Source organism: Canis aureus, chromosome X (genome assembly GCF_053574225.1).
Source record: "Canis aureus isolate CA01 chromosome X, VMU_Caureus_v.1.0, whole genome shotgun sequence".
Taxonomy (NCBI): Eukaryota; Metazoa; Chordata; class Mammalia; order Carnivora; family Canidae; genus Canis; species Canis aureus.
This window is the reverse complement of record NC_135649.1, coordinates 98,442,962-98,461,269: the sequence shown is the minus strand read 5'-3', so window position 1 is coordinate 98,461,269 and position 18,308 is coordinate 98,442,962. Positions and strand designations below refer to the sequence as shown.

General features: G+C 41.1%; 1 protein-coding gene and 1 pseudogene across 13 annotated transcripts in view; both read right to left on the bottom strand.

Moving 5' to 3' along the window:
- The window catches only part of TAB3 (TGF-beta activated kinase 1 (MAP3K7) binding protein 3), an 89,131-nt gene that overhangs the window by 38,659 nt on the left and 32,164 nt on the right, over positions 1–18,308 (bottom strand). For 4 of the 13 annotated variants that reach the window (XM_077888842.1, XM_077888840.1, XM_077888829.1 and 1 more), the window contains exons 3-5: positions 14,094–14,135; positions 12,834–12,910; positions 12,474–12,593 (exon numbers count right to left, since the gene is read on the bottom strand). The exons of 1 other annotated variant lie outside the window; for it this stretch is intronic. The gene's annotated coding sequence lies outside the window, so the exon portion shown is untranslated. Of the gene's footprint in view, positions 1–4,202; positions 4,307–12,473; positions 12,594–12,833; positions 12,911–14,093; positions 14,136–18,308 lie in introns of all 13 variants that reach the window. 8 more of the 13 variants (XM_077888830.1, XM_077888833.1, XM_077888836.1 and 5 more) reach the window with 6 other exon arrangements.
- Positions 14,172–17,866, bottom strand: LOC144307889 (B-cell CLL/lymphoma 7 protein family member C pseudogene; annotated as a pseudogene).

The window sequence follows — 18,308 nt, the reverse complement described above, 5'->3', positions numbered from 1 at the left end:
AAATAGTCTCTTCAATGGACGGTGCTAATAAAAAACCTGGAGAGCTACATGCCAAAGAATCAAACTGTACCACTTTCTTAAAACATACATAAAAAGAAGCTCAAAATGGATTCAAGACCTAAATGTGAGACCTGCAAAAATAAAACTAAAAGAAAACAGGCAGTAATGTCTTGGACATCAGCCTTAGCAACATTTTTTTTTTTTTTTTGGTATGTCTCCTTAGATAGTGAAACAGAAGAAAATATAAACTATGGGGACTGTATCAAACAAAAAAGCTTTAATACAGTGAAAGAAACCATCAAAAAGAACAAAAAGACAACGTATTGAAGGGGGAGAAGATATCTGCAAATGATAATGATATATCCCATAAAGGGCTAATATGCAAAGTATATAAAGAATGCGTATAACACTAAAAAAAAAAAAAAAGAAAAGAAAAGAAACAATGAAACACCAAACATTCTGATTAAAACATTGCCAGAAGACTTGAATAGGCATTTTTCCAAAGAAGACATCCAGATGGCCAAGAGACACATGAGAAGTCACCCAACATTACTCATCATCAGGCAAGTGTAAATCAAAATCACAATGAATTAGCACTTCACTCTGGTCAAAATGTCTAATATCCAAAAAGACCAAAGTAAGTGTTGGCAAAACTGTGGAGAAAAATGAACCCTCATGCACTCATGATGAGAATGTAAACTGGTGCAGCTACTATGGAAAACAGTATGGCAGTTCCTCAAAAAATTAAAAATAGAAATACCATATGATCCAGTGATTCAACTGCTAGGTATTTACCTGAAGAAAATGAAAACCCTAATTTGAAAAGCTACATGCACCCCCATTTCTAACGCAGCATTATTTACAATAGCCAAGTTATAGATACAACCAAAGTGGGCAGCCCCAGTGGCCCAGTGGTTTAGCGCCGCCTTCAACCTGGGGTGTGATCCTGGAGACCTGGGATCAAGTCCCATGTCGGGCTCCCTGCATGCAGCCTGCTTCTCCCTCTGCCTGTGTCTCTGCTTCTCTCTCTCTCTGTGTCTCTCATGAATAAATAAGATCTTAAAAAATAAAAAAAAGAGGGACCCCTGAGTGACTCAGTGGTTGAGTATCTGCCTTCAGCTCAGGACATGATCTGGGGGTTCCCGGATCGAGTCCCATATCGGGCTCCTGCATGGAGTCTGCTTCTCCCCCTGCCTGTGTCTCTGCCTCTCTCTCTCTCTCTGTCTCTCATGAATACATAAATAAATAAAATCTTAAAAAAAAAAAAGAAAGAAACAACCAAAGCGTCCACTGGTAGCTAAATGGTAAAGAACATTTAGTATATATACACAATGGAGTATTACTCAACCACAAATTACATCTTGTCATTCACAACATTAATCTACAGGGTATTATGCTAAGTGAAATAAACCAATCATAGAAAGACTTATACTATTAGATTTCTCTTACATGTAGAATCTAAAAAAAACAAAACAGATGAACAAGAAAACAGAAACAGACTCAAAAACACAGAGCACAAACTGGTGGTTGCCAGAGGGGAGGAGGGATGGGCAAAATACATAAAGGGGATGAAGAGGTACAGGTACCATCATCCAGTTATAAAATAGGTCATGGGGATAAAAAGTACAGCATAGGAAATACAGTCAATAATATTGTAATAATGTTGTGTCATGACAAATGGTAGCTACATTTATTGTAGTGAGCACTTGTAATGTCTAGAATTATTGAATTACTCTGTTGTCTGTTGTATACCTCTAACTAATATGACCCTGTAAGACTACTATCCTTCAATAAAAAAGATTTTTTTTAAAAAACTAAATGAATCTTTGGAAAAAATGAACTAAAAATGTTTAAGGAAAATAATGAATTACTTTTGTTGGTTTATAATTAAGGAGATACTTAAAAAACAATCCTCATGGAATCTCAAACTTGCTACTGATTATGGGCAGGTCATGTCGTTTTGCATGCAAACTGTTGGCTTCTACTGGGCATCTGGCTTGTTCTCTTCTTCCTTCCAAGCCAAGACTGTCAAGAATTATGCACACTCTAACAAAGTGGCCACAAAGCCCATAGCTATGAGATTAGCTAACCACAGGTAAAAAGAGCTATTAGCAACTGTTTTTAATGACTTCCAATCACCACACAAAAGCCGTCTAATAAACATGAAGAAAAATTAATGGGGTAACTGGGTGATGGGCACCAAGGAGGGCACCTACTGGAAAGAGCGCTGGGGGTTATACTATATGTTGGCAAATTGAATTTAAATATTTTTTAAAAGAAAAATTAAAATGTGGGGGAATATGACTGGCATATATGCAGACTTTCTATCTACCCTATACTCTTCTGCTCCCTGCAATTCATTCCTTAGTTTGCTTTAATCTGGCTCTTATCACTGTTCCACTGACATACTTAACCATCTCTCTGATGCTAAATCCAGAGGATATATTTTCTGGTCCCTATGCCCCCTTAACCTCTGCAGCATTTGACAATACTCATTGCTACTTCTTTTTTTAGGCTCTTTAACAATATACTAGTCTGGTTTCTTCCCACCTCTTTTTTTTTTTTTTTTAAGATTTTACTTATCCATTCATGAGAGACACAGAGAGAGGAGAGGCAGAGACACAGGCAGAGGGAGAAGCAGGCTCCATGCAGGGAGCCCCACGTGGGACTTGATCCTGGGTCTCCAGGATCAGGCCCTGGGCTGAAGGCGGCGCTAAACCGCTGAGCCACCTGGGCTGCCCTTTCCCACTTTTGTCCCATTAACATTTGTCTGGTTTTTGCCCTAAGCTGCTTCCTCTTTTCATTCTACAACCTTGTAACCAGCCATCCTATCCACTAGTAAGCATTCAATAACATTTAAAGGCTGATGATTCCCAAACTGGTATCTTAAACATCATGCTCTAAGGCTCCAGACACATAACCACCTGCCTACTACAGAGCACCATCTGGATATGCCCAAAGATAATTGTCAATATATTCAAAAAGGAAATCCTCACCACAACCCTTCCCCAAATGCTCTGTTCTCTCCATGAATGTTACCACTATTTACTCAACGATACTAGAAACCAAGGTGTAATCCTGGACTTCGACTCTTGCACAACCAACCAGAGAGTGAAATGAAGTGCTCGTGGTTTCCACCCCAGTTCTGCCATTTGTGAGTGTCTGAGAAATATATTCAATCCTTATGCCTTTGAAATTTCATCTATAAAATGGAAATAATAGTAGGGTTGTAGTAAAATTTTTTTAAAAGATTTTATATATTTATTCATGAGAGACAGAGAGAGAGAGAGACATGAGAGACAAAGACAGAGACATAGGAAGAGGGAGAAGCAGGTTCCATGTAGGGAGCCCGATGAGGGACTCGATCCCGGAACCGCAGGATCACGCCCTTAACTGAAGGCAGACGCCCAACTGCTGAGCCACCCAAGCGCTAAGCCACCCAGGCATCCTGAGTTGTAGCAAAATTTAAATGGCAAACATTAATAAGTCAGAAAGCATTTGTTACTATTATTTAGGGCATTTCTGAATATTGTCATCAACATTACAGCTCCAACTTCCTGCTGCTCTCTCACCTCTGGTCTTGCCTTCTTCCACATCAGTGCCAGAGTGTTTGTGTTCTAAGATGCAGATCTGATCAGTCCCCTCCACTCAATGCATCCCAACAGAACAGAGCCAGGTGTGATCCTGTGCTGCCTCCTCTTAGGGCATTAGACCATGATCATCCATCTGTCTGAGATGCTTTTTTTCCTCCCTCACCACTGCTTCTCTAAGCCACACTGATCCTACACATGTTGGTACTGATGGCGCTTCCTCAAAGGAAGCTTCCACTGACAACCCCATTCCTTGAGTCCTACTGCCATGCTTCTCCTCCACCCACACCATGCTAGAGGACCCTCCACTATGCTGTCACAGCAAGTTGTGCTTATCCTCATAAGTACACCAAGCACACTACGCTTAGCCACTTGTGTATCTAAAGGTCTCTCAGAGGGGCACCTGCATGGCTCAGTGGGTTAGGCAACTGCCTTCAGCTTAAGTCATGATCCCAGGGTCCTGGGATCGAGCCCCTCATTGGGCTCCCTGCTCAGTGGGGAGTCTGCTTCTCTACCCCTACCCTGGCTTGTGCACACTCTCTCTCTAATAAATAAATAAAATCTTAAAAAAAATAAAAAATAAAGGTCTTTCAGATAAAACTGTAGCTTTACCTGGAACAAGTTGTTACACCACGAAGTGGGGAAGTACTCAAAAATGATGGGAGCTTGTCATAAGGACCTGGGAGCCAGCTTGAAGAAGCTTCCAATGGCCAAATCTGTGATAATTTGAGTACCAAAATAATTAAGGACACTAATGAATTACAGGCCTGTAGAAAAGAGGAACCCATGAGTTGCCATTAGTATGAAATAAATACATACATACATAAATGGAGAAGGGTGGGCTTTTATTTACAGTAGAATCCAATTGGTAAACATGCAAGGAGTGCTGAAACCTAAAAAATCATCACTGTGCAGATATCACAGTACAGATTGCTTCAAGCAAAAATCAAGTGATGCTAAATCTAGGAGTAGATTTGGATAAAGAGTAGTATGTATGAATGGTCTTCAAGTATCTCTCCAAAGAACTGCTTATCAGTTGCAACGGGGCAAAATTACACAGTAGATAAATCAAGCAATATTGTGATTGGCTAATCAAAATTAACATCAATGTGGGAAAGATGGAGAACGTACACCTCCAGATGTGACACCCTGAGAAAACATATTACTTTATAGTATTCCAGTCAGGAACGCAGAATCTGAAATGTCTAATAAGAGACAAAGCAAAAACGACAAAAATTCTACTGAAAAAAGGAGGGGGGTGAGGACAGGGTAAAACTGTCATTTTAAAAACGCTAAAGTAATACAAGAAAAAGGCAAAAAAAAAATATCACAGATTAAGGGAGACAGAGTACATGAAACTAAAGCTAATAACTGATCCTAGACTGGGTCCCCTACTAAGTGGGGGAAAATGTTATAAAAGAATGGATCAACTGACAAAATAGAAACACAGATGCTAGATTATAAAAAGTACTCCATTATGTTTAATTTATTGAATTTACTAAGTATACTGAATTGATAACTGTACTATGGCTATATATGAGACTACATTAGTTTTAGGAAGTTAGGCAATGAAATATTTAGGAGTAAAGGGCATGACAACTTACTCTCAAATGATTCAGGAAAGAACATATATGACATGTGTACGTGTACATGTGCATGCACACACACAGTGCACGCGCAAACACACGGAGGGAGAGGAATAAAGCAAAAACGGCAAACGTTAACAAGAGAGGAATATGGATAAAGCATATAAGGTGCTCTTTTTTTTTAAGATTTTATTTATTTATGAGCGACACAGAGAGAGAGAGAGAGAGAGAGAGAGAGGGGCAGAGACACAGGCAGAGGGAGAAGCAGGCTCCATGCAGGGAGCCCGATGCGGGACTCCATCCCGGGTCTCCAGGATCATGCCCCAGGCTGCAGGCGGCGCCAAACCACTGTGCCACAGGGGCTGCCCTAAGGTGCTCTTGTATGTAATTTTTACCTTGCAACTTCTGTACTTGCGGAATTATTTCCAAATAAAAAGTCAAAACAAAATGAAACAAAAAGCCTGTAGTTCTATTCAGGGGCTATGCTTTGTTCACCTTTGCATTGCCAGAGCCTGATCTTATACTTGCTCAAATGTCTGTTCCATAATGAAGAGTCACTTTTACTACTAGACCAACCTACCAGGACACAGTGGTTGGGCGTGTGCCTTTGGCTCAGGATCCAAGGTCCAGGATCAAGTCCCACATTGGGCTCCCCTCAGGGAGCCCACTTCTCCTTCTGTCTATGTCTCTGCCTCTCTCTCTCTGTCTCTCATGAGTAAATAAGTAAGTCTTTTAAAAAAAATAATCTACCGGGATCCCTGGGTGGTGCAGCGGTTTGGCGCCTGCCTTTGGCCCGGGGCGCGATCCTGGAGACCCGGGATCAAGTCCCACGTCGGGCTCCCGGTGCATGGAGTCTGCTTCTCCCTCTGCCTGTGTCTCTGCCTCTCTCTCTCTCTCTGACTATCGTAGATAAATTAAAAAAAAATCTACCTAATAAGATAAAAAAAAAAAACAGAGATGAATTTTGCCCCCCACCTCTTGCACACACCTCCAATAAAATTTTGGGGGATCAGGGATCACCTATGTAGAGCAAGTGATGAATGCTTAGGAAAAAGGAAAAACAGGTTTAAGCTACTCAGTTTGTATATTTTTCCAGTTTTCCACTTTTAAAATCTCTCAATCTGAAAAACTAAAATATTCTACCAGATTAACATTCCAGGCTTAATTTAAAATGTATATTATTTCAAAGTCCTTAGTGTTAACTTTAGTCCTTAGAGTCAATTCAAAGCTGTGTAGGGGTGCCTGGGTGGTTCAGCCGGTCAAGCAGCCAACTCTTGTTTTTGGCTCAGGTCATGACCTCCTGGTCATGAGATCAGGGCCCCACATCAGGCTCTACACTCAGTTGAGGAGTCCACTTCAGATTCTCTCCCTCTCTCTCTCTCTCTCTCTCTCCCTCCAGCTTGTGTGCTCTCTCTCAAGTAAAATAAAATCTTTTAGGGGCATCTGGGTGGCTCAGCAGATTAAGCATCTGCCTTCAGCTCAGTTCATGACCACAGGGTCCTGAGATGGAACTCCACATCGGGCTCCCTGCTCTGCGGGGGGCCTGCTACTCTCCTGCTTGTGCTCTCGTTCTGTCAAATAAAATATTTAAATAATAATAATAATAAATAAAATATTTAAACCTGTTTGAATTACTCACGATTTTCATCAAAACAAACATTATCTGCCATTTTCACAGTAAGGTGACCTATAATTTGCAAAAGCCACAGGAGTCCCAACTAGATGAATAACCCTGCCAAGTCACTGAAGGTCTAAGACAGCACTGTTTAATAAAAATATAACCCAAGTCCTTTTAAATGTTCTAGTAGCCACGTGAAGAAAAAAGCAACAGGTGACAATTTTAATATATTTTATTTAGGGATCCCTGGGTGGCGCAGCGGTTTGGCGCCTGCCTTTGGCCCAGGGCGCGATCCTGGAGACCCGGGATCGAGTCCCACATCGGGCTCCCGGTGCATGGAGCCTGCTTCTCCCTCTGCCTGTGTCTCTGCCTCTCTCTCTCTCTCTCTGTGACTATCATAAATTTAAAAAATATATATATATATATTTTATTTAATTTGGTATTTCAAAAACAGTATTATTTTAATATATGATCAATAAAAAAAAATCAATGATGAGCTATTTTACCTATTTCTCTCAAATTAACTCCTCAAAATCCAGTGTGTATTTTATACTAACAGCACATCACAATTCAGACAGGCCACATTTCAAGCGGTCAGCAGCTATCTGCAGTTAGCAATGGCTACCTTACTGGACAGCACAGCTCTAATGCTTTGGTATTTTCATTTAATTAAAAGGATAAGACCAGGCAGCCCGAGTGGCTCAGCGGTTTAGCACCGCCCAGGATGTGATCCTGGGGACCCAGGATTGAGAACAATGTCAGGCTCCCTGCATGGAGCCTGCTTCTCCCTCTGCTTGTGTCTCTGCCTCTCTCTCTCTCTCTCTCTCTCTCTGTGTCTCATGAATAAATAAAGTCTTTAAAAAATAAAAAAATAAAAGGCTAAGACCTACAACTCTTAGATTCTGTAATTCAATTTCTCCTGTGAGGGTATACAACTGATTAGGCACAGGGCCTGGCACAGACTAGGTATTCAATGAATATTTGCTGGATGAAATAAGAAAAGAAAAATGGAATTCACTGAATTTAATGGTAAGAATGACCTTAGTCATCAAATCTTGTATTTACAGAAATGAAGACAACTTTCCCACCAAGAAATGATACTTCCATACTTGAGAGGCTAACCAAATTCAGAACACTCGATGGCTATTTAATTGTTGTCAACAAAGAGCTTCTAAAGGACCCAAAAGCTTACTCAAGCTTCCCTACTGGTTCTAAAGAAGTTTTATTCACTTCTGAACCTTAGTTTCAAGTCTTTAAAATATAAGGATAATACAGTTGCCTTTTTATGAGAAAGAAGAAAAGGCAACAAGGTAAACAAAACCAAAGATGCTGCAGGTGTCAAGAGCTTGGGTTCCTGAGGATCCCTGGGTGGCTCAGCGGTTTAGCGCTGCCTTCAGTCCAGGGCATGATCCTGGTGTCCTGGGGTCAAGTCCCACATCAGGCTCCTTGCAGGGAGCCTGCTTCTCCCTCTGCCTATGTCTCTGCCTCTCTCTCTCTCTCTGTGTGACTATCATAAATAAATAAATAAAATAAATAAATACATAAATAAATAAGTAAGTAAAGTAAATAAAAATAAAAATAAAATTAGCACTCCTCCTCCCAAGTAAGTATCTGCTAGCCAGATGCCACCTATACAGAAACTATCAGACACACCACTCTGGGGTGCCTGGGTGGTTCAGTCAGTTGGGCATCTGCCTTCAGCTCGGGTCATGATCCCAGGGTTCTGAGATCAAGTGGTCCTAGGAGAGAACCCCACAACGGGCTTCCTGCACTGAGCGGGGAGCCTGCTTCATCCTCTCCCTCTGCCCTTCCTCCTGACTCATTCTCGCACTCTGTCTCTTTCTCAAATAAATAAATAAAATCCTGGGAAAAAAAAAAAAAAAGACACGCCACTCCTGCCTCTCCCCATTAACCTCCCCAATGAAAATAAAAATGAAGGTACTTGGAATCTTCTCCCAATTCTGAGTATGATACCAAGAAAGTAGGGTATTGTTATTATTAGCTTTTTATTTTTTAAAAAATATTTCTTTATAGGGCACCTAGGTGGCTCATTTGGTTAAGTGTCTGCCTTTGGCTCAGGTCATGATCCTGGAGTTCTGGGATCTAGTGCCATGTCTGGCTCCCTGCTCAAGGGAGAGTCTGCTTCTCCCTCTGCCCCTTCCCTGCTTATGCATGCACGCACACTCTCTCTCTCAAATAAATAAATGAATTTTTTTTTAAAAAAATTTCTTTAGGGGATCCCTGGGTGGCTCAGTGGTTTAGCACCTGCCTTTGGCCCAGGGTATGATCCTGGAGTCCCGGGATCGGGTCCCATGTCAGGCTCCCGGCATGGAGCTTGCTTCTCCCTCTGCCTGTGTCTCTGCCTCTCTCTCTCTCTCTCTCATCATGAATAACTAAAATCTTTTTAAAAAAATGTCTTTATTTGAGAGAAAGAGAGAGGGAGGGAAGGAGCTTGAGCCAGTGAGGGTAGGGGCAGAGGGAGAGAATCCTGAAGCAGACTCCCAGCCAAGCCAGGAGCCTGACTTGGGGCTCAATCTCATGACCCATGAGATCATGACCTGAGCCGAAACCAGGAGCCAGACCCCCAAATGACTGAGCCACCCAGATGCCCCAATTATTAGTTTTTTAGGTAAGCTCTATGCCCTATGTGGGGCTCTAACTCATGACCCCAAGATCAGGAGCTGCATCCTCCATCGACTGAGCCACCCAAGTGCCCCCAAAGAAGTAGAATATTAAAAAATAAAGCAAAAAAAATAAAAAATAAAAAAATAAAGCAAAATGACCTTATACAGCGGAATATGAAGAAAGAAATGGGAAAGCCTTGACTCTTATTAGAACTATTTTGTTGGGATCCCTGGGTGGCGCAGCGGTTTGGCGCCTGCCTTTGGCCCAGGGCGCGATCCTGGAGACCCGGGATCGAATCCCACGTCGGGCTCCCGGTGCATGGAGCCTGCTTCTCCCTCTGCCTGTGTCTCTGCCTCTCTCTCTCTCTCCGTGTGACTATCATGAATAAATAAATTTTAAAAAGAAATTAAAAAAAAAAGAAAAGAAATATTTTGTTTATTTAAGAATACTGAGTTGGTGGTAAGGAAAAATGGTATCTAGGTTAGAAGAACCAAAGATTTCCTTTATAAAGTGACCTTAAATAGTTCAATAACAATCTGAAAAAGGCAAAACTAGAGAATGAGTAAAAAGATCAGTTGTTTCCAGGGGTTTGTAGGGAGGGTTTATAGGTGAAGCACAGGCAATTTTAAGGGTGGTGAAATTGTTCTGTACAATATTCTAATAGTAGATACATGACATCATGCACCTGTCAAAACCGACAGAACTTTATAACACAAAGAGTGAACCTTTTGTTTTTGAGGGGAAGAGGGGAGAAGGAGGGAGAGAATCTTAAGAAGGTTCCCTGCCCAGCCTGGCATCTGACACAGGGCTCAAACTCACCACCCTGAGATCATGATCTGGGCTAAAATCAAGAGTCTGACACTTAACCAACTGAGCCACCCAGGCGCCCCAAGAGTGAACCTTCAAGTATGCAAATTTAAAAACATCATTTAGAGACACCTAGATGGCTCAGTGGTTGAGCATCTGCCTTCGGCACAGGGCGTGATCCCAGAGTCCCGGGATTGGGTCCTACATTGGGCTCCCTGCATGGAGCCTGCTTCTCCTCCCTCTGCCTATGTCTCTGCCCCTGTGTCTGTCAGTCTGTCTCTCTCTCTCATAAATAAATAAAATCTTAAAAAAAAAATAAAAACAGGGGATCCCTGGGTGGGGCAGTGGTTTAGCGCCTGCCTTTGGCCCAGGGCGCGATCCTGGAGACCCGGGATCGAATCCCACATCGGGCTCCCAGTGCATGGAGCCTGCTTCTCCCTCTGCCTGTGTCTCTGCCTCTCTCTCTCTCTCTCTCTCTCTGTGACTATCATAAATAAATAAATTAAAAAAATTTTTTAAAATAAAAAAAATAAAAAAAAATAAAAACATCATTCAGGTCAGAGGATCCCAGGAGGGAACAGACACCATTTATGATATAATCTAACTATTACAAACATGAAACAATATAACGGGGGGGGGGGGCGGGGCCACAGACGGATGGTGCTGACCTAAATTAACTCTGGAAATGAGTAGCATCTGTAAGACTAAAGTAAAAGCAAAAAGAAATGTATATAAGCACTGTACTCTAGTTGGTAAAGTTGTTTCCCATGAGTGTAGAAGTCAACAAAACTGTTATACATCTATCTATCCATACACTGGAGTGAACAATTAAGTACATGGACAGTGAATGGTGAAAGCCAGGTGTCTCACTGTTGGGAGTCAGAGATTACAGACAAGCAAGGGGAGAAGGCTAGAATGATCTGTGTGGTAATGGATTAGGTTGGAGTCATCAGTTAAAACTCACGTTTAGTTTAATACTGATACAGATACATAAAAACAGATACAGAGAAACATTCATACAGATGCATAAACATATAGATAGCACATACATGGGATTTCAGCTAACAGAGCCTAGAAGCAATACTCCCTCAAAGGAACAGTGAGCCTACTTGTACTCAGATCTTGATTTCTAATGTAATTCTCTAATAAAAGGAATTAGGGCTTTGGGGAGAAATGGCTGATTATAGAACTAAAACAGAGGATACACAGGGTAAGTCTGGAGTATCTTATAATACTAGGAAGGAACCCCCCTTATGACGATGGGGGCATGTTAAAGTAACATGGGGGGGCAACCCTGGTGGCTCAGTGGTTTAGCGCCACCTTCGGCCCAGGGTGTGATCCTGGAGACCGGGTATCGAATCCCACATCGGGCTCCCTGCATGGAGCCTGCTTCTCCCTCTGCCTGTGTCTCTGCCTCTCTCTCTCTCTGTGTCTCTCATGAATAAATAAATAAAATCTTTAAAAAATAATAAAATAAAATAAAGTAACATAGGGGCCAACCAAAAGAGATCATCAATGGTCAAGGCTAGAAAAATTTAAGCAACAAAATAAATAAAGTAGTAATAGATTATGACTCAAAGTATAAAATAAGTATCCATGAATTCATAATGATACAAAGAAATGACTAAGTAAATAAGCAAATAGAGGAGGAAAGATAATCTTCCATTCAAAACTCCCAATACAGACAGAACATAGAGACTCTTAACTCTGGGAAACGAACTAGGGGTGGTGGAAGGGGAGGGGGATGGGGGTGAGGGTGAGTGGGTGACGGGCACTGAGGGGGACACTTGACAGGATGAGCACTGGGTGTTATTCTGTATGTTGGTAAATTGAACACCAATAAAAAATTAGTTTATTAAAAAAAATAATAATAAATAAAATAAAATAAAATAAAAACCTCCCAATAATTTATGTAGAACACACTCCAGGAGATGGAGTGCAACATCTCACTCCTTAAGTGATGACTACACAGTGCCTTCAATCTAATACCACAACAGTGTTTAAAAAAAAAAAAAAGTAACATTAGAGTGGAGAATGAAGAAAGCAGACATAAACCTTCTCAGCCAGGTGACCAAAGCCAACACTAACCGTGATAAATTATGTTGATACTACATACTCTTGATGTGATATGACAAGAATATGGGAATGGCACTTTACCTCTGTGGTCTTCCTCCCCAAAACCCAGATCAGTCTAACAACAAGAAAAACACCAGACAAATCCTAATTGAGCGACATTCTACAAAATACCTGATCAGTTCTCCTCAAAACTGACAAGGTCATCAAAACAATGAGTCTGAGAAACTGTCACCGCAAGAGGAGCCTAAGGAGACATGATGACTAAATATAATGTGGTATCCTGGCGGAATCCTGAAACAAAAAATACATTAAGTAAAAACTAAGGAAATGTGAGTGAACTATGGACCTTTAGTTAATAACAATGTTTCACTATTGCTTAATTAACTGTAACAAATGTACCAAGCTAAGGTCATCTATCAATAATAGAAGAAACCGGGTGCCAGGTATATGGGAACTCTCTGTATTATCCTCTCAATTTTTCTGTAAAATTAAAACTATACAAAACCATCTATTTAATTAAAAAAAATTTACCTCAAGATGATTAATGATCTCTGGCACAGGAGTCGTATTCACATCTCCAGCTCTAAAAGCACCTTCTTTTCAGTAGTCTGGAAATGTGACAAAATGAGGAGTTATCCTTTTGCTTAACTTCCTAACTCAGTATGTAAACATGACAAAAACTCTGACTTCTGATGCTTTTAGTAACAGCACACAGAATGTTAGACCACACTTTTAGGACAGGTGGTTCTTTCCCAAGTTTCATCACAAGCTGAATTATATTCTTTTCTTTTAGGTCACACATTTTTTTTTTTTAGGTCACACATATTTTCTACATTAATTAAATTCTACATTATCCCAAGAAAAGAGCAGTAGTTCAGAAAAACTAAAAAATAATCCACCATTTATTTTCTTAACGCTTTTGTAGCACACCTGGTTGTGACGTACCATCCTGAACCTCTCCATCCATTTACAGAAGAAAGGATGAAGCCCGGGTCCCGAAAGCATGTAGGAAACTTTAAATTGTATGGCCAAGGGACGCCTGGGTGGCTCAACGGTTGAACACCTGCCTTCAACCTAGGGACGCCTGGGTGGCTCAGCGGTTAAACACCTGCCTTCAACCCAGGGCATGATCCTGGAGACCTGGGATCGAGTCCCACGTCGGGCTCCCTGCATGGAGCCTGCTTCTCCCTCTGCCTCTGCCTCTACCTCTGTGTGTCTCTCTCATGAATAAATAAAATCTTTTAAAAAAATAAAAAATAAATAAATTGTATGGCCAAAATAATAACTTTTTTAAAAAATGTTGACTATAAATATAACCCATTTCTGTTCCATGAAGAGCAATTTATATAAAGAACAGTAACCTTACTGGCTTATTTTGACAGATGAGCATTCTCTCTCCCCTTCCTTCAGAAAGTACATGGTTCCCTCTTAACATGGTTTTGCCTCCTGCAGTTTCAGTTACCTGTGGTCAACTGCAGTCCTGAAGCAGATGATCCACCTTCCAACATATCATCAGAAGGTCAATAGTAGCCTAACACTATGTCACAATGTCTACGTCATTCATGTCACTGTAGATCATGTAAGCATTTTGTCATCTCGCATCATCATAAGGATGAGTACAGTAAAATAAGCTATTTCAAGAGAGATACCACATTCACCTAACTTTCATTACAGTATATCGTCATAAATGTTCTATTTTATTATTAACCTCTTCCTGTCCCTACTTTATAAACGTTATCATAAATATCTCTATACAGAAAAAAACGTAGTGTATATAGGGATTGGTATTACCTGCAGTTTGGAGGATCCACTGGGTGTCTTGGAATGTATTCCCTGTGGATAAAGGGGGGGAATACTGTATCTTTATCCCAGTGAACCTAATAATCCAATGTTAACTTTGGGGGCAAATAATGGCTTATATCATGGATAGAAGTCTCTAATCTCCTGACTGAACCTCATTTTATAACCACATGGAAGTTAACATATCCTGTTTATACTGTATATTTTCAGCACTTTACCAAATTTTAAAAATTTCTCAATTACTTTATCTTAAACATTACCCAAAAAATGAGCAAAAGTCCTGGGCACCTACACAAATGCTGTTTTCTACCATGTAGAAATCTCTGATGTCAATGCAAAATCCACCCCACATTCATGCTTTCTCCCAGTGACCTAAATCACCACAGCTTTCCTCTCTCCCCCAAATGCCCAAAAAGTCATGCATTTGTCACCACTATGAGCCCCTGAAATAGTTTACTAATCTTTTGTTCTCCCCTAGGTTTTATCATTGTAAATGTTGAGTACAAAAACCAACAGTGTCTTGTACATAGATACTTACTATAAATGACAAAATATGGGATTTTAAATTAATTGATTTCCAATTAATTAATCTGGTTGAGGTGTTCCAAGGTCTTTTTTTGTTTTTTTGTTTTTTTTAACAAAAGAGTGGGTTGTTTTTTTTTTTAAGATTTTATTTTTATTTATTCACGAAAGACACATAGAGAGAGGCAGGGGGAGAAGCAGGCTCCATGCAGGGAGCTCGATATGGGACTCAATCCCAGGACCCCAGGATCACGCCCTGAGCCAAAGGCAGACACTCAACCGCTGAGCCACCCAGGTGTCCCAAGGGCATTTATTTGTAAAAAACCAAAAGGGCTCCTGGGGCAACAGGACAGGCAGGCAGGCCAGCTTCTCAGGAGTCACAGGCATGTGGGCAGATGTGCTTGAATAGACAGAGAGGGTACTCTCTGAGTACTTTGTGTCACCCTGGGCTGCCTTCGGGATGGGTGGCACTAGCTCAAAGACCATAAACTTTGAGGGTCTCAGCCTCCAGCAATTCTGGAACAGGATCGTCTTTGGTCAGCATTGGGGGTTCATCAGTTATACCCCCAGAATCTCTCTCTTTACTGAGACCCCTTCTGGTGTCTGGCAGGTGACACAGGGCAGCTGGGCTAGCAGGTGCCCCCAGGGCTGGGCTCAGTGCCCTTCTGCAGAGAGCCTTCCAAATGGAAACTGATTATTGTTCTCATCGTGATCCAGCAAGAGAGCCATCCCCCACCCTCAAGGACTGGCACCCTTGTCCTGCCACTCTGGGCCTGAGAATCTCTCTGCGTGCGTCCTGTCATTCTTCCTCCTAGGAGTCCACCACAGGCACCCACTTGAAGATACGAAGAAGTGTCGCCCACACTTCCCCCACCTCCAGACCTTCTCGATGGTTGTCATCACTTTCTTGATGTCATCGTTACCCCAGCTCTGGGTCTCAGTCCACATGGTCCAGCCGGCCATGGTGGTGGAGCCAAAGTTGAGGCTGTGGCTGGGCCGCCTCCTGTCCAGCGGTCTCAGGCTCGGCGAAGGACCCAGGTACCACTCTCTTGGCTGGCTGTCCCTCCCCACAAGGTCTTAATTAGGTCAATTCTTAAATGGTATCATTTAAAAAGAAAGACAGGACAACTGACTGGTAACACATATGCTAGAGGCAGATCATCTCTACATTTTATTTTATTTTTTTAAAGATTTTATTTATTTATGCATGAGAGACATAGAGACAGAGACAGAGACAGAGAGAGAGAGGCAGAGACACAGGCAGAGGGAGAAGCAGGCTCCATGCAGGGAGCCCGACCTGGGACTTGATCCTGGGTCTCCAGGATCACAACCTGGGCTGAAGGCAGTGCTAAACTGCTGGGCCACCAGGGCTACCCTCTACATTTTATTAAAGAGATTACTTAGAACAGTGTTTTTCAAATGGTAAGTTGTCGCTTATTAGTGGAGTGTGTAATAAATTTATTGGGTAATGACAAGTATTTAAGAAAAAAAAGAAATGTCACAGAAAACATAAGAGTGCTTTATACATAGTAATGATAAACAGTAGTTCAAATAACTTGTTTGAGGTGTGGATATGTATTAGATCAAGACTAAAATGTGTTTGGTTTCTTCTGTTTTTTGTTTGTTTTGTTTTTTGTTTTTTGTTTTTTACTGCGGGTTGCTATGAGAAATAGTGACTTAGAATATAGTGAGGTTGGGATGCCTGGGGTGGCTCAGTGGTTGGACATCTGCCTTTGGTTCAGGGCGCGGTCCTGGGATCCGGTCTCACATCAGGCTCCCTGCATGGAGCCTACTTCTCCCTCTGCCTAGGTCTCTGCCTCTCTGTCTCTCATGAATAAATAAATAAAAATCTTCAAAAAAAAAAAAAAGAATATGGTGAGGTATTATAGGTAATGTAAGAAAAAATATTTACCACCGTCCCATTTTACTTGTATCTGAATAGATGGCAGGTTTCCAATTAACCAAGTGGGGACACCTGGGTGGCTCAGTAGTTGAGTGTCTGCCTTCAGCTCAGGGTGTGATGCCAGGATCAAGTCCCACATCCGGCTCCCGGCGGGGGGCCTGCTTTGCCCTCTGCCCATGTCTCTGCCTCTCTCTGTCTCTCATGAATAAATAAATAAAATCTTTAAAAAAATAATTAAACAAGTGGATTTGAGAAACATCTGGATTAAAAACTAAAACAACCTTTTATGTTATGAATTTCTGTGTGATTTTATCTTTCTCAAATGTCGTCTGTTTTCTGTGGCTTCCTCACGAACTACCAGAGGTTCCTGCCTTCTAAAACGATTTTTTTAAAGTAATCAGTTTCCTAAACCCAGAAATTCAAGATCACAAACCATGGAAATTTCCTACTGGAAAGGTATGAAAGATGAACAAAAATATCATTTATAATTATTTATTTAACAATGTCAAACCTGACAATCCTCCCACATCCACTGTTGACTATTTAACAAAATCTGAGCACACAGCTAAGAGGTACAGAAGACCCATGCCCTCAAAGAAACACACTGACAATTGTAGTAGAATGCATTAAGTCCTATAATAAGCTGTCAGATACAGAAATAAAGTAAGACAAGGAAAAAATACAAAGGAAAGCTTCACAGAAGAGATGACATTTAAGCTAGGTTGCAAAGAATAGGATTTTTTGAAATAAAAACAAAAGAAAAAAAGGAAAAAAAAACAAAAGAAATATAAAGTTGGTAGGAATTCTACACATCATGTAACCAAGTAGCTCCCAAGTGGGGATGACATTGCCCAAAAAGGCACACTTGAAGTGTCTAGAGACAATTTTAGTTGTCATACTGAAGAGGGATGCTACTGGCATTGGTAGGCAGAGGCCAACGACACTGCTTAACATTGTACAGGGCACAGGACGGCCCCAGACAACAAAGAATTATCTGGCCCCAAATGTCAATAGTGCCAACGCAGAGAAACCCTGAATACAACCTCAGTACAATCCTCTTATTTTACACAGGAGGTAACTGAAGGTTACAGGGATTTTTAAAACTTGCTAAAAAGCTAGTAAGTTCATAAAACAGGCCTCATAACACCTTGTCCAGTGTTTAATTCACAACACACACCCACACATGTTATTGTACTCGGAAACAGATGTTTTAAAAGAGTCGGAACATTTGTATAAAGTGGAAAAACAAACTATCTAGATAAAAATCAAAGATGATAGTATTATATAATCTTTCTTGAAACAGATCTACCAATGGCTCAGAGCAAGAATTATGCTACATTTTAAAAATTATACCCATATTTGTTTATAATACTAGATGGTAAATCTAATATATTTAGATTACAAATAACATATAGTATTATGTTTATAATACTAGATTTACCATCTTTACAACTTGGTTATTTAACATGGACCTGTAAGAAAAATTACAATAGGGATGCCTGGGTAGCTTAGAGGTTGAGCTTCTGCCTCCAGCTCAGGGTGTGATCCCGGAGTTCCGGGATCGAGTCCCACATCGGGCTCCTTGCAGGGAGCCTGCTTCTCCCCCTGCATATGTCTCTGCCTCTCTCTCTCTGATGAATGAATGAATGAATGAATGAATGAATGTTTTTTTTAAAAAGAAAGAAAAATTACAATAAAAACTAGGAAGTTGGGGGCATCTCGGTAACTCAGTGGTTGAGCATCTGCCTTTGGCTCAGGTTGCAATCCCGGGGTCCTGGGAT